This window comes from Equus quagga, chromosome 6, assembly GCF_021613505.1.
Source record: "Equus quagga isolate Etosha38 chromosome 6, UCLA_HA_Equagga_1.0, whole genome shotgun sequence".
Classification (NCBI taxonomy): Eukaryota; Metazoa; Chordata; class Mammalia; order Perissodactyla; family Equidae; genus Equus; species Equus quagga.
The window spans coordinates 37,713,598-37,726,385 of NC_060272.1; the positions used below are offsets into that span (position 1 = coordinate 37,713,598).

General features: G+C 35.1%; 1 pseudogene; it reads right to left on the reverse strand.

The window, feature by feature from the left end:
- Positions 1–1,619: 1,619 nt before the first annotated feature.
- On the reverse strand, positions 1,620–12,345 carry LOC124240710 (uncharacterized; annotated as a pseudogene).
- Between the last annotated feature and the right edge of the window lie 443 nt (positions 12,346–12,788).

A 12,788-nucleotide genomic window follows, 5' to 3' on the forward strand; every position in this document is an offset into this window, starting at 1 on the left:
GCTCGGATGAAAGAAATCAAGGAGCACTAAACAAATACAGAGATATTTCATGTTCATGGATAGGAAGATTCAATAATATCAAGATGTTATTTCTTCTCAACTTGATCTATAGATTCAGTGCAATCTCAATAAAAATTCAAGCAAATTACTTTGTGGATATTGATAAACAGATCAATGGAACAGAATAGAGAGGCCAGAAATAGACCCACATAAATATAGTTGACTGATTTTTGACAAAGGAGCAAAGGCAAAACAGGGAGAAGAGATAGTCTTTTCAAGAAATGGCACTGAAACAATTGGACATCCACTTAACTCAAAAAGGATCACAAATTTAAATTCAAAATTCAAACTATAAGACTCCTAGAAGATAACGTGAGAGAAAATCTAGATCACCTTGGGCTTGGCAATGACTTTTTAGATACAACACCAAAGACATGATCCATGAGAGAAAGAATCAATAAGCTAAACTTCATTAAAATTAAAACTTTCTACTCTCCAAAAGTCACTGTCTAGGGAATATAAGGTCAAGCCACCATAGACTTGGAGAAAATATTTGCTAAATACATATCTGATAGAGGACTATTATTCAAAATATACAAACCGCTTTTAAAACTCAACAATAATAAAACAAACAACAGATCAAAAAATGGCTAAAGACCTTAATAGACATGTCACCAAAGAAGATATACAGATGGCAAACATATGAAACAATGCTCCACATCATATGCCATCAGGGAAATGCAAATTAAAACAATGAGATACCATTACACACATATTAGAATGATCAGAATCTGGAACACTGATAATATCTAAATGTTAGCAAGGACATGGAGCAACAGAATCTCTCATTCATTGGTGGTGGGAATGCAAAATGATGCAGTCACTTTTGAAGACTATTTGGCAGTTCTTACAAAACTAAATATAATCTTATCATACAACCCAGCAATCGCACTTCTTGCTATTTGCCAAAAGGAGTAGAAAACTTACATTCATACAAAATCTGCACACGGATGGTTATAGTAGCTTTACTCATAATTGCCAAAACTTGGAAGCAACCAAAATGTCCTTCAGCCGGTGAATGGACAGACTATTGTACATTATGACAGTGGAATATTATTCAGCCCTGAAAAGAAATGAGCTAATAAGTCATGAAGACATAGAGAAAACTTAAATGCATATTATCAAATGAAAGAAAACAATCTCAAAAGGCTACATACTGTATAATTCAAATTATATGACATTCTGTAAAAGGCAAAACTATGGAGATAGTAAGGAAAATAGTAGCTGCCAGGGATTGGTGGGGAGGGAGGGATGAATAGGGAAAGCACAGGAGAGTTATAGGGCAGTGAAACTACTCTGATACTATAATTGTAGATATTTATTATTATAAATTAGTCCAAACCCATAGAATATACAACTTGAAGAGTGAATCCTAATGTAAACTATGGACTTTGAGTGATAATGTATCAATGTTAATCAATTCGGGCTCAGATTCATCAATTGTAATGTTCAGATTTGTTAATTGTAAGAAATGTACCACTCTAGGGGGGGATGTTGATAATGGGGGAGGCTATGCATGTGGAGGCAGAGAAGATACAGGAAATCTCTGTATCTTTTGCTCAATTATGCGGGGTACCTGAAACTTGCCTAAAAAATAAAACTCTGTTAAAGAAATTTGCTGGTGAGTCACTAGGGTTAATATTGGGTGGTGCCACTTCCATCTGCATGCCTTGATTCCTGGTCCCATGAGCCCTGGCTGTGGGAGAAACAGCAATATATATTGGACACTGATTCAGAGCATATACAACCTTCTGAAGAACCTTTCCCCAGTTCTGCAAGGTGTTGTGACCTAGCTATCAATGTGACTGAGTCTTCAAAAGGCCATTTTATAGTTTTATCAAACCAGCTACTTCAGGATGATGGGGAACATGATAAGATTAATGAATTCCACGATCATGGGTGCATTGCCAAACTAATTTCCTGTGAAGTGAGTTCCTTGATAAGAAGTAATGCTGTGTGGAATACCATGATGGTGGATAAGGCATTCTGTAAGTCCACAGATGGTAGTTTTGGCAGAAGCACTACATGCAGTGGAGGAAAATCCATATGCAGAGTAAGTGTCTATTCCAGTAAGAACACATCACTACTCTACCCATATTGGAAGCAGTCCAATGTAATCAACCTGTCACCAGGTAACTGGCTGATCACTCAAGTAAATGGTGCCATATCAGGGATTCAGTGCTAGTCTCTGATACTGGCAGATTGCATACTCAGCCATGGCTGTGGTCAGCTCGGCCTTAGTAGGTGGAAGTTCAGGTTGCTGAATCCACGGATAACCTCCATCCCTGCCATCATGGCCACTTTGTTCATGAGCCCATTTGGTGATAACAGGGGTGGCTGGGGAAAGAGCCTGACTGGTATCTACAGAATGGGTCATCCTTTCCACTTGATTATTAAAATCCTTCAAGTCTTCTCTTCCTCTATCAACTGATTGTAGGAAACTCTCCATGAGTCCATAGGTGCAGGCTGGGAGAGAGAAGGGAGTTTAGCAGCAGTGGGGACTATGGGCATTTGGGCCACTTCATGTAATTTACTTGTGCTTTCAGGGACTGCTTGGGCATGATCTCATTTATACCATTTCCATTTGATGATGGAGTGTTGCTGTGAACACTCAGATTTATGTCTTGGTGAGTCATATAACACCCAGTTCATGATGGGCAGCTCAATTTGTATGGTAACTTGGTGGCTCATGGTTAAACATTCTACTCTGCCCCAGTGGCAGGACAAGAGCTGTTTCTCAAAAGGGAAGTAGTTATCTGCAGAGGAATTTGTTCCAAAATTCTAAGGGCCTGTGCTGTGATTCATCTGGAGGGGCTGCCAAAGGCTCCAAACAGCATGCCTATCTGTCACTGAAACTTTAAGCATCATTGTATCTGCTGGATCATGTGGCCCAATTGTCAAGGCAGTTTGCATAATAGCCTGGAGCTGTTGCACAGCTTTCTCTTGTTCTGGACTGCACTCAAAACTGGCAGCTTTTTGGGTGATTTGTTAAATGGGCAAGAGAAACACAACCAAATGAGGAATAGGCTTCCACCAAAATCCAAGGAGATCTTCTTTAGGGAACACAATAGCTTTCTGGTCATTTATGCAGTTCTTAAGCTGTGAATTTGAGTCCCCAGTGATATTAGGAGCAACCAGCCAAGCTCATTATATTCATAATTTTACCAAAAATATTTGAGAGTATCATATACACAGTCAGTCAAATGCTTGCTTCTTACAAATGTTTGATTAGGGTGTCCAATGTTGATATTTGGGGAAGCTTTATTGACAGATCACACTATGGACTGTCAGTGTTCTCTCTCTCTCTTTTTTTTGGTTGGGAAAGATTTGCTGTGAGCCAACATCTGTTGCCAATCTTCCTCTCTCTCTCTCTTTTTTCCCCTCTCCAAAGCCTCAGTGCATAGTTGTATATTCTAGTTGTAAATCCTCCTGTTTCTTCTATGTGAACCACTGCCACAGGATGGCTACTGACAGATGAGTGGTGTGGTTCCACACCCTGGGAGCCAAACCTTGGCCGCCAAAGTGGAGTGCACCAAACTTTAACCACTAGGCCATCAGGGCTGGCCCAGTGCTCTCTCTATTATTGGAAATAGAGTCATTAGCATCTTTACATTTTATCAATTTAGAGAGCCAATTCCAGAAACCCTGGAACCAGTTCAGAAAACTCGTCCTTAACGTTGTTTCTCTAGACTTAGTCAGCACCAAAACATATATTTGTCAAGGTTCTCTATAGAAACAGAACCAAGGCAGTATTGCCTGGACGCTTGGGCAATATAGTGATTTATTATAAGAAATTGGTTCCTGTGATTACTAGGGCTGACAAGTCACAAGATCTGCAGTTAGAAAACTAAAGATCCAGGAGAGCTGATGGTGTAGTTCCAGTATGAATGCTGGTAGGCTGAAGATCCAGGAAGAGCTGATGTTTCAGTTGGAGTCCAACGACAGGAAAAAACTGGTGTCCCGGCTCCAAGGCAGTCAGGCAAGAGGAGTTACCCTTACTCATGGCAGGATCAGCTTTTTTGTTCTATTTAGACTTTCAATTGTTTGGATGAGGCCCACTCATATTAGTGAGGGCAGTCAGCTTTACTCAGTCTAAATCTACTGATCACATGCTAATCTCACCCAGAAACATCCTCACAGAAACACCCAGAATAATGTTTGACCAAACGTCTGAGCACCCTGTGGTCCAGTCAAGTTGACACAGAAAATTAACTATCATGCTCCCATTGTAAAATCCTCTACTATAACCTTTCATTTATTGGTTGTAACTATTGATGCTCATTGACTGAGGTAACTATTTCATTAAACGTTGCCAAATGGTTACTTGTTTATTTCAATATTCCTTCTCTAAAAAAGAGAATTTCCTTTTATCAACTAGAGCTATTACGGTACTCTGAAATGTAGTTCATCCCAAAAAGAGAGGATTGATGTTTAATTTTTTTCTTTCTATTTGCTGTCTTAACATAAGGAGTTAGTTCCCAAGTTATATCCAGTGGGGTTCAATGAGTTGTTTTTGCCTTTTTTGTTTTCTCTCCATCTTTTTTAAAACGTATATAAACTCCTGGGTTTTGTTAGTCAATGTTTCAATTTTATTCATCGTTTTTGATGCTTAAATTGCCTGAGTTTTGGTTAGAGTCAGTCCCTTCATATTGGCTTTTGTGTTTTTTGCATAATCAATGGTCTTTGAATGTTTTCCATGCTTTCTGGAGTAAACAATATTTACAAATCTTGTATATTTCCTGGCCCAGACCTAGAATTAGCCACTCCTCAAGGAGCTCTGGTCCTTAGTATTTAAGGACAATAATCTGGGTGCTGATCATGTTTATTACTATTAGGTAGCCATTGCTTTTAAGACCTTTTTATATATATTTTTGAAAAGAAATAAATAGGTTCGTATTGGTATTTAGCATTCAAGTTCAATATGACTATGTTCTAATTATGTATAAGAGCAAATAGAGTTGCAAAATTTTTAAAACTAATTCAATGTTCTTATTTTTAGTAGTAATATTGGTATTAATATTTAAGACTATTTCATATATGGTAGGATAGTCTGAATTTAAATGTCATTTTCTCCTACAAAAGCATCTCATGGTCCTTGAAGCCTGCCTTTTAGCATACTGTACTCAAAAGCTATGGAGTCAGCCTGCTTGGGTAAACTCCTAGGTATGTTATCTATTAGATATATGATCTTGGACAAACAGCTCAAACACCTGATTCCCAGTTTCTTCAGATGGCAAAATATGAAGAATAATAGTATCTATCTGCCTTACATAATTGAAGGATTAAATGAGATAATATATATTAAAATACTTGGAACAGTGCCTGAAAAATAATAAGCACTTGGTAAGTGTTAGTAATTCATAAATATGGAACATTCTACATTGAATTATATTCTAAATAGAATTATTTATGTGTATTAAAATCATTTTTAGTACACTTTAAGCTTTGAGAGGACAGAATCTACATTTAAATCACTATTATATGCTTGCCTAGGTCCAAAAAAATACATCGTTTGAGTTCCTTTGCAGAATGCCTTGCACCCCGTGCGTACTCAGCAATACTAGATAATTGGAATTGTGTGTGTCTGTGGGTGTTTATGTGTGTTTATGTGGGAAAGAAAATGAGAGAAACAGAGGCCGGGAAAGAAAAGGAGGAGGAAATGCAGGGGAGGTGGGGAGAAAGACCAAGGTTGAAGTTTGTTTTTCCCCTTCATTCTTCAAAGTTCACTAGAGTGTTATCCAGTATTTGCATGGAGATTAATCCACATAAAAATGCAGAATTCCAAAGCTGTCTCTTACAATGTTTCTTCAGGTAGATTGGTAGAATGTCTGGATTACCTGCTGTTTTCCAAGGAGGGCAAATTCTCAGACAACTCTCATACCTGACCTTTTGGAATGACACCAGCTGGGGATAACCCATGAAGACAGGACTCCTATCGCCAACCACTCTCTTGGGAGCTCAGAGTGATCCATCAGGTCCATATGTCAGGCTATGGTGGTACGCTGGCAATAAATTTTCATGTTTTTAAGTTGCAGGATTAGGGAACCGGCCCCTCCACTGGTGGACTTAGAGGACAGGATACAGAAGATGTGATATGGCAGTACTTTTTTTTCGGCCCTATCCTGTCAGCTCAGCAGTTGAAGCTGGGGAGAGCATCAGTGCTTCCCCTTGTGTGATCAGGAAATTCAATGTTGCAGTTGTGTAACACAGCATGGGATCAGCAAGATTTGCCATATTAGTGATCATGGCTGAAGAGCCAGTAGGCCCTCCACTGCTAAGAAAGGCTGTGTGTTTATGGGGTGAGTGGAGAGGGAAGAGGGTGTCCCTTGGAAAAAGGTAGTGAGGCATGTAATTTGTCATTGGTATTGTCTGGAAACAGAAATCCAGAATACGACATTCTTGTGGATTTCTTCCTTTCTTTCTGTTCTCATCTCAGTCTTCTTTGCAAATTATTCATTTTCTACTCTGATTATAAATTTTGGCGTTTAAAACATCATTTATTCCCAATGAATTCCACATTTATATTTCTAGCTCAGACATTTCTTCTGAATTAAAGACTGATGATTCATTCCTTTTCTCATGTTTTCACTATGTCTTGAAATCCACCTTTGTGCTAGTCGTTGTTCTAAGCCTTAGGTATACAGCAAGGAACAAAATTAAATGTAGCATTCTTTTTGCTTTCTGATCTGTGTTTTCTTTTTCTGCTGAGGAGGATTCACCCTGAGCTAACATCGATTGCCAAGCTTCCTCTGTTTTGTATGTGGGTCTCGGCTGCAGCATGGCTGATGAGTGGTGTAGGTCCATGCCTGGGATCCGAACCTGTGAACCTGGGCCACCGAAGTGGAGCGTGCCAAACTTAACCACTAAATTGCAGGCCAGTCTCCTGATCTGTATTTTTATCTTTTTCATCTTTTTATTTCTTCTTTTGTTGTTTGTATTCTGGGTAACTAATTTATACGTATTCTCTATTATTTCTATGAAATAGTTTTTGGCATACCTCATCAGGCATATTTTTCATGCGGTTTCATGTGACTCATTAGTGGTTGTTCGTTTTTCCAAGTGTTGCCTAATTTTGGATTTTGCACTCATCTATGATGCTGCCTCCATGGAAGGATGTCATTCCAGAGCAGTTTTACATGATTTATGGTGCCTATGCATCACAAGTGAGTCATTTGTTTCTTGGCCACTTTTGTTTTTAAATCCAGATGGTGAGTGAAACAGAGAAGCTCTCTAGTTGTGTCTTGATTGTGCGGGGAAGACATTTATCTCATTTATTCCTTATTCTGTCCTGAGGGTACAACCTTTTGAGTGCCAAGCTTTTCCCCCCATAACCATTTGGTTACTAAAACAAAAATACCATTTCACAGAGCCTCCCTCCCCTCTAGCAAACAGATCAGTGTCAACTTAAATGTTTAATAGTGTCTTCTCTTTCTTTGTCTATTTTTGCTAGGCTTATTAAATATTTAATCTTTATTAATGTAAGTAGTGTTTATATGTAATGGTATTTATATATAATTATGAATATGAATGACCATATAAGCTATAGAAAATAAGGCAATAAAGACCCAAAATATCATACACAGAGATTAAACATAAAATATTGCCAGTAGAATTCAAGTTTTCTGTGGAAACTTCCCCAATTCTGTTCCCCTTCTATCCTCCTCAGACATAACCTTAATTCTGAAATTAATATTTATACATTCTGTGGAGATTTTTAAACTTTTTCCATGTATCTATGAGCCCAAAAATATACACATTTTTCTATGATAGTAATGTACAGTGTATACCTTCTTGCAACTTTAATTTGCCAAAAAAAGCTGTGAGATTAAATCATATTGATATATGTAGCATTAGTCATTCATTTTCATTTTCCATATTGCATTTCATTGTATAAATATGCCACTATTTGTCAATCCATTTATTTTTTGTTTGTAGACACTTAGGGTATTGCTACATTTTGATATTAAATGAAATACTCCAAAGAACATTCTTATATAAGTCTTTTTGTATACAAAAGTTTCTCTAGTATTTATACCTAGTAATTTTTGGTTACTAAAGAATGTAAATTTTAATCGTTACCAGATATCTCTAGATTATTTCCCAAGGTTGTTTTTTAAATCAATTTACAACTAACAAACCAACAGTGCATAAAGTTTTCTATCATTCTGCATATTTTTCAACACAATATTGTCAGATTTTAAAAATTTTACCAGTCTGACAAGTCTAAAATAGTATTTTTATAGTGGTTAACTTGTATTTTCCCAATTACTATGAGGCTGAGCATTTTGTAATATTTCTTATTTTTTTATTTTATCTCCTTCTCATTGCCAGTTCATATACTTTATTTACTTTTCTCATTAGAATGTCTATCATTTAAATTATTTATTGGAGTTCTTTATAAATTCAGATACTGATCTTTTATTTTATGCGTTGTGAATATTTGTCTCTGATCTTTTTTTTGCTTTAATGTTGTATGATTTTTGTCACTAAGAAGTTTTTAATTTCAAAACAGTCAGGTTTATCAATTTTTTAATGGTTTGTACTTTTCATATCTTGTTTAAGAATTTCTTCCTATCCCGAGGTCATCAAGATAATATCCTGTTATTTGTACAAAAGTTTTAAAGCTTAACTTCACATTTAGGTCTTGTAATCCAAATGGAATTTATTTTTGCCCATGGCTTAAAACAAGATTCCAAATTTATTTAATTCCAGTGAATAACTAACATAATTGACTAGTGTGTTATTTTCCTGCTGATCTGTAACACTAAGTCTTTGATTTGTCAAGTGTCCCTAAGAGCAAACACAAATGATCAGTGTCAAATTAGGCTCACATGAATCATAGATCTGACCCAGTATCAAGCTTTATAAATAATTTTAAGGACACCAATAATTGAGAAACCCAAGTAAAACAAGCTATTGATATGTAGTAGGTACTTGAGGCCCTGATTAATATATGAAGTCTCTCAGAGAGGTTTGCAGTCACATTGCTTACAAAGATGACAGCTGTATTAGTCATGAATAATGTATTCATGTGTCAGCTACTTTATGCTCTGTTACATTTCCTAGGGAACCATGGCCCCCAAATCCCTTGATTCCAAATTTTTTGTCCATAAGTCACCCATACAGACTAGGAAATAGGATTTTCTCCCCTATAAGCTAATATCATTAATGTGGTTGCCAGAAAATTTTTCATTAAAACGTTTACGAGGAAATTTGATCAGAGCATCTTCCTTCTTTTTTTTCTGGGGGCATCTCCTTTCTAAGTTTGTTGATGGATCTTAGCCTTGCTGTTAACCATTTCCTTCCTACCAGGCCTAAGTGGATGCATTTTCTGGGGTCCCTATTATCTTCTACCAATCTGTCAATTGATGTACCAAAATTACATTGAATTAATAAGGACACAGGAAAGTGAAGCATAGTAGTTAAGAATGCAAGCTAGACTTGACTATATTTATTCCTGGTTCTGCTGTTTAATGTGTGATCTTGGGTACCATTCTTTGCCTCTGATTTCACATTTCTTTGTGTTACTTTCAATATAAATGTTAATGCATATAATTTCTTAGATGAATGACTCAAATTTAGTAACCCTTCAATAATGTTAGCTATTCCTGCTATTATATAGTTTTATAATAGTAAATTATTTTTGGAAAGATATACTTTGTAATTTAGTCTTGGAATTAAAGTTATTTTTGTATAGTGTTGTTATATGCACTGATTTTGTTGAACTCATTAATTTCTTAATTTGTCCATTTTCTTTGTTTTTTTAATGAAGGCAGCCATTATTTATTAACTATGATAGTTGTCTTCTATCCTTTCCAATTATTTTACATTTTATATATTTTCCTTGTTTGCTGAGTTATCGAGGACTTATAGGACATTGTTGAATAAAAATTCTTTCTTCTTGACTATAAAGACAGTTCTTATATTATTTCACTCTTAAGTATGTAGTCTCCACTTGTTTGTTGATTTCTTCTGTCAGATTAAGGAAGTTCCTTTTATTTATAGTTTGTGATGAGTTAAGAATATGTTCTAAATTATTTCAAATATACTTCTTGTATTTTCTATGGTGGTTATATATATTTTTATTTAATTTGTTAGTGCAATGGATTTTATTAATAGATTTTCAATTAGGTGTCCTGTTATAGTTCTAGGATAAACCAAATATGGTCATGCCATATTATTTATTTTTTAAGACATACTGGATTCTGTTTGCTAATATTTACATAGGATTTTTGTATCAAAGTTTATAAGTTTATGCCTTAAAATTATTATTTACATAGTTTCCTTTAATTTTGTATCAAGTGTGTACTAGTCTTATACAATAAACTGGGGAAGAATTCTATCTCTGTGTTGTGTAAAAGAATATGTTTAAATTGGACACTGTCTACAACTTGAAAGTTTTGCAACACTTGTAGAAAACCTTGACTGTTAAGTATGTATGTGAAGATAGTAAATTATTGATTCAACATTTAAAAATTTCATGAGTTAATTTTAGGAAGTTATACGGTTCTGAAATTTGTCCATTTCATGTAAGTTTAAGATTTACTGATAGAAAGTCCTTCAGAGTATTTCTTTAATTATGAACCATTTTCATTATTATTATTTATTTACGAAATCTCTCTTTTCTTAATCTACTCTGTATGTTATTATTTTTTGTAAACTTTTCGTTTGTACTTGAATCAAAGTGCATTCTCAAATATATTTTGGCTGAATTCTCATATCCCATAAATTTGCTAGTTTGTGTTTTAAATCATCATTTGCCAAATTTTAGTTTGATTTATATACAAATAAATAAGAAATTTATATTAAAATACCATACCATATTATGGCTTAACATTTTCCCTTTATAATATTCGACTTTTGCTTTTGCTTTACATTTTATAAGGCTTCTTATTAGGCGCACGAATATTCAGAATTGTTTTATGTACATAGTCAATTCCTCCTTTTATCAGTATGAAGTAAATTTCTTTATTTCTAGTAACCCTTTTTGCCTAAGATGTATTTAGTTTGATGTTTGCCTATATATTTCATTTACCTGCTACATATTTTTACTTCCCTTTTTCTCTTTCTGTGTATTGTAGGAATGCATATATTATGTGTGTCTATTATAACTATTGTATAGTTTTTGCTTTTTTTCTCATCTGAAATCTTTTTCATTTAAATGGATTAATTTATTTCTTCATATTCATTGTATGTAAACTTATGAATGCAAGATAAGTACAAATTTTCTTTCTTAGACGGGCCCAAGGCTACTAAATGTATACTGGTAAATATTTAACAACCACCTCTAAAAAAAAAAAAAAGAAAAGCCCTAATTTTTAGTGTTTGCCAATTGCTGTAATGTAAATGCTTCCACTTGGCTGATTTCAAACTACCATCACTGAAATGGTGCATACTACTGACTCATAAGCCTGTATGGATCTATATCTACTGTGTCCACAACCACATATCTAGTACCTAGGATACTAGACATACAGTAAGCACTTAGTAAAAAATTTGTTGAACAATAGAAAAAATTTGTGGGATGATGTGAGATGCAGGACAAAAGTGTAAAAGTACTTACAAGTAGGTTTACTTTCCTTGCATGTCATCAAAGTGTATTCCAAAGAAGAAAAGTATCATTAAAAAATTCCAGTTATAAAGTATCAAAAATTATTTAAAAAAATTATTACACATTTATATTCTGTTCCTCTGAAGGAACTGTGTTATAATTCTGAAATGATAAACATTAAGTTTGTTATCAGATTGGTATGTTATCATTTAAGCCCTTTCTAAACTCAATGTATTACCTAGATGAGTTACTTTATCCTTCTAAGCCTCAATTTTATTATCTGTAAAATAGCTTTTTTAACAGCTACCCCATATATTTGTGAAAAGGAGTAAATGGAATCAAAATGAAATTATACAGCATCTTACTTAACACATTACAGATGCTCAAAAAAGCCAGCTCCTTTTGCTTATTATTGCCAACTAGTTTATGAATGTGCTGGAATCATCTTTAAGGATAATCTAGAAAGCATTCATTCAATCTTCATTAAGTTCTGAACATGTGCAAAGTACCGTGAGGCCGCTGTGTTTGGGTTCCATGGATAGTGTATCAGTTTTCTAATGGCATAATAATTCTGTGAAACAAACTAGGTCAACACTCACTGGCTCAAAACAATAACCGTTTATTTGCTTCACAAAATTGCAGTTCAATAATTTAAGCTGGACTATCCTCCGATCTTGGCAGGGCTCACTCACGTGAGTAGGGGTACACTGGCTGCTCATTGGGAGCTGATGCATCTGGGAGTAAGTAGGTTTGCTATAGAATAGAGTTGCTTAGCTCTGCTCTCATATCCTTCCAACAGGCCAGATAGGCATGTTCTTATGAAGGTAGCAGGAATCCAGTATGCTCCAATTATTCTATTGGCTATTGCTCCATTGGTCACAGTCAGTCACACGTCCAAGTCCAGAGTGTAGGAGGGCAGTAGATGTGAACAATTGTGGCCATTAATACTATCTACATACCAAAAGTAGGATTCAAAAATAAGATTTTATCTCTGACCTTTAGGAATTCAAATATCCTTAATATATAGGACATATGTGTAGATAACGAAAACATGAAGGAGTATAGAGAATGTGGAAAGAAAGAAATGATCACTTTACCCAGAAATCATCAAGAAAACCTTTAAACTGGAATTTCAGCTTACCATGGAAAATGGAAGAAGGGAGAAAACTCTCTTTGG